The sequence below is a fragment of the Diceros bicornis genome, chromosome 18, assembly GCF_020826845.1.
Source record: "Diceros bicornis minor isolate mBicDic1 chromosome 18, mDicBic1.mat.cur, whole genome shotgun sequence".
In the NCBI taxonomy this organism is placed as follows: Eukaryota; Metazoa; Chordata; class Mammalia; order Perissodactyla; family Rhinocerotidae; genus Diceros; species Diceros bicornis.
The window spans coordinates 775666-780018 of NC_080757.1; positions in this window are offsets into that span (position 1 = coordinate 775666).

The following is a 4353-nucleotide window of genomic DNA, read 5'->3' on the forward strand; positions in this document are numbered from 1 at the left end:
GAGGAGGGGCCGCGGCGGTCCACCAGACGGCCTCCAGAGCCCCCGACGTCACTTCCGCCGGCTCAAGCACCGCGAGATCGCACCTCCCTGGGAACCGGTGACTGTTTCCATGGAAACAGTTTCGCTAGTCGCTGTAGCCGGACGTTAGCCTTCTTTTCCTTCTGCTTTTATTCTGCGCTCCTGTGAAATATCTCTTTCTATTGAGCCGGGCCCGGGCAAAGGAAGAAACTAAATTTGTAATTAGGCGCATGTTTTCGGGATTTCGCTAGGAATGGCCGCCCCGTTTTCCACCTGGCCAAGTCCTTCAAGCCCCGGCTTGATTGCCACCTCTTCCGTGAGGCTTTTCCTGTGGGTAGCAGAACGGACTCTGGAGCCAGGCGGGCAGCCTGGGTTCAAATCCCTTTCCTAACGCTTAGTAGCTTTGTGACTTTGGGCAAGTTACTTGGGCGTCCTCTGCCTTGTTTTCCCCATCTGTAAAATTCTTACAATGAGCTCAACCATGTGAAACGTTTAGAACAATGCCTAGTACATAGTGAGAACCATATGTTCATTCACGGTATATGTTGAGGGGCCGGCCTGGTGGCATAGCGGTTAAGTTCTCGCGCTCTGCTTCCATGGCTCGGGGTTCACTGGTTCGGATCCTGGGTGCGGATCTAGGCACCGCTTATCAAAAGCCATGCTGTGGCGGCATCCCACATATGGAGGAGAGGAAGATGGGCACGGATGTTAGCCCAGGACCAAACCTCCTCAGCAAAAAGAGGAGGATTGGTATCGGATGTTACCTCAGGGCTAATCTTCCTCACTAAAAAAAAAAAAAAAAAAAAAAGATATGTGTTGAATGAATTGATTTCCCCATCTAGAATTGATCTGTTCTTCCTCCACTTGACTCCCAAAGCACATTGTTCCTCTCATAGCCACTTCTACCCTGTTGCGGAAATTTGTCTCCATAATCCATACCATATCTGTTGCTCTTAACTGACATGGAGTTCCTTGAGGTCAAGCGTCTGTCTTACTCATTTTTGTACCCTCTTAGGGCCTAGCATAGGATTTGGAGCCTAGTAGGGACTGAGTAAATAAACATGCATTTCAAATTTTATCCAACACCTATTTCTTGAGCATTTACAATGTGCTGTGCCAGGCACTAGGGATATGCTGGTGAGTAAAAACAGTCATGAGCCTTTTCCTCTGCAGATAGTGAACAAATAAAGACCCTAGAAAAAAGGGGTAGTGCTCTGAAGGAGTGGAACAAGGTTCTATAAGATCATGCAACAGAGGAAGGTGACCTAGCCTGGGAACGACAGGGAAGGTTTTCTTGAGGAAATGACACAAACTGCTCTCTGAAGAAAGAGTAGGAGTTAATAAGATAAAGGGGAAGAAATTTTCCTAAGTGAGAGGACAGCATGTGCTAAGACCCTGTGTTGGGAGGGAGCATGCTATCTGAGACTGAGGAATCGAAAAGTGGCCATGGTGGTTGGAGGGGAGCAGTATGAGATAGAGCTGCAAGGTAGACAGGGACGACATGAACTAAGCTGTGTGAAAGCTACTGGACTTGTCCCCGAGAAGACTGGGAAGCCACTGACAGTTTTATGCAAGCGAGTAGCATGATCAGATTTGCATTTAGAAAAGATTGTCTCAGGGCCAGCCCCGTGGCTTAGCGGTTAAGTGCGCACGCTCTGGTGCTGGCGGCCTGGGTTCGGATCCCGGGCGTGCACCGACGCACCGCTTCTCCGGCCATGCTGAGGCCACGTCCCACGTACAACAACTAGAAGGACGTGCAGCTATGACATACAACTATCTACTGGGGTTTTGGGGGAAAAAATAAATAAATAAAATTATAGAAAAGATTGTCTGGCTTCACCTGGATAACTTCAGAGAGCCATTTAGGAAGTTATTGCAGTAGTCGACATGAAATATAATACTAATAATTGTACCTTGCAACTAGAGATGGAAATAAATTGGTGAATTTGGGACGTATTTAGATGAATGACTTTAAGGTATGCTCTAAGGTAGCATTTGGTCCTCAGTCTTTGATCTCTTGCAACACACAAGACAGATATTTTGACTTATAGGACACATTTCCATGGATGTACATGGATTTTAATGAGAGCCAAAAATGTTGCAGAGAAGTAAAGCACTGCAATAATTCAAAATAGCCACAGCTACTAATCATACTTTAAAATTTGTTGCCTATTTAGATTGTGGCAGCTGTTCTCAAAGTGTGGTTCCCCAACCAGCAGCATCAGCATCATCTGGGAACTTCCTAGAAATGCAAATTCTTAGACTCAACTCTAGACTTACTACATCAGAAACTCTGAGAGTGGTGCCCTGCAATTGGAGTTTAACAAGCCCTGCAGGTAATTCTGATACACCCTAAAGACTGAGAACATCTGGATTGTGGCATAGAGGAGCTGGGATACAAATTATATTCATCTCAAAACAGCTAAGAGTCATTCCACCCTTCTCTCTTCCTCTCAAGGAAGAAGAGACTGAAAGAGATATGGTTACAGGGGTGACCTTGAATATATTCTAACTTGTATTTTTTTTTTAAAGCTACTCATTTGTAAAAGCTGACAATTACTTGAGATACACCTTACAACAAAGCACAGCAGTGGATGGAGATGCCACATTTAATTATCTGTTCTTTCATTCTTTAAACACACATTTACTTTGTGTATAATATGTTTCAAGTCCTGTGCCAGATGCTGGGGATGTGTCTGTGAACAAGGCACGAAGTCCTTGCTGATATGAGGTTCTGGTTTGGGGCGTAAGACATGAAGCAAGCAAATAAGCAAAATAATTTCAGATAGTAATACAGTAGCAGTGAAGAAAATAAAACATGATGGTGGGGTATACGAAGGTCAAGAAATGCTTCTGAGACCTGAGGGATGAAAAGGAGCCAGTTAAAAGAGATCTGGGGGCAGAGAATTACAGAAAAAGAGGAACAAAAGTGGTGTTCAAAGATCTTAAAACCCAAACAAGGTTAGTACGTTTCTGGGAAAGAAAAAATGCCAGTGTGGCTAGAATATAGCAAGTAAGGAGGATCCTGGTGTGTCTCAGTAGAGTACTGCTTGTCTATAACAATCATAATGGTCATTTACATTTGTCCAGCTTTTTCCATTTGCAAAACATTTTCGGATCCAGTAGACATTTGCAGATTCACCACTGAAATATCTTCACCAAGTGAAGTGACTTGAAAGAAAGGAATAGTAGATAATTCTGAGGGGGAAAAACAGTGTCAGGCACTGGTGTAAACACTTTCCACACATTCCATTTCTATATGGAGATCCAGGTGGTTCCACTGAACCTGACTTAGAGATCTGAGTGAGTGACCTGGGGAAACTATCCTCATATTCCATCACCAGCACCTCAGGCTGCCTCTGGCATATGACCTAGGCTGATCCAGTCAGAGGTAACTCAAGACTTCTGTAAACTCTCTCCCCTGCCCCAGCCCCAGGAGCTCTGGCAGCCACCTTGGGGCTCTGAGGGGAGTAAGGCTTAGGATGAAGCTTATATCTCAAAATACTGAAAAGAGAGACAGAAAGAAACCAGTCCTATGCATCATTGAGTTGCTGGATCCAGTATTACCTGAAGCAGTTCTGCCTCTTGACCTTTTAGCCAAAAAATATGAGCCAACAAATTCCCTTTGCCCACCACAATGAGTGAGAAATAAACTTTTGTTAAGCCACTGAGATTTTGGGGTTGATTGTTACTGAAGCTTAACCTAGCCTATCCTTACTTGATACGATTTTTATTCTCTATTGTTCAGAAGAGGAAACTGATGCTCAGAGAGAGGTAGGAATTTGGCCAAAGATACACAGCAGAACTAGGATTTGAACCCATATCTGTCTGACTCCAGAGCCTGAACTTTTATTCACTGTATATATTGGGTGAGCGGGAAATATGGGGATGGGAAAAGCGTTCCATTTCGGTCAGGGGGACAGTAGCAACCCTCCACAGCAGCAAGGGTCTACAGACCGTTTGGGGTGAGAGGGTGAGAAAAAAGAACCCAAACAGAAACATGCCCTACCCTCTTGTAATCTGCTTTCCAACAACTCTGCATTTCCTACAACTTAGTGATCCAAATGACTAGCTTCAAAGCACCTCCTATTCCGAGATTCGCCATCTTTCTTCTATCATCTTAGCAGGTCCAAGTTTCCACTCACAGCCACATGCAGAATTTGTTTCTCGAGAAGATGGACAGAATCAAGGACAATTTGTGTGAGACCATTTTGTCAACCCTTTCCTATTACTGATAAGTCAATGAAGGCCAGAAAGGAGCTGCAATTTGCCCAAGGTCACACAGCACACTAGTGGCAGAGACAGGACTATGACCCAAATTGCCAGGATCCCAGT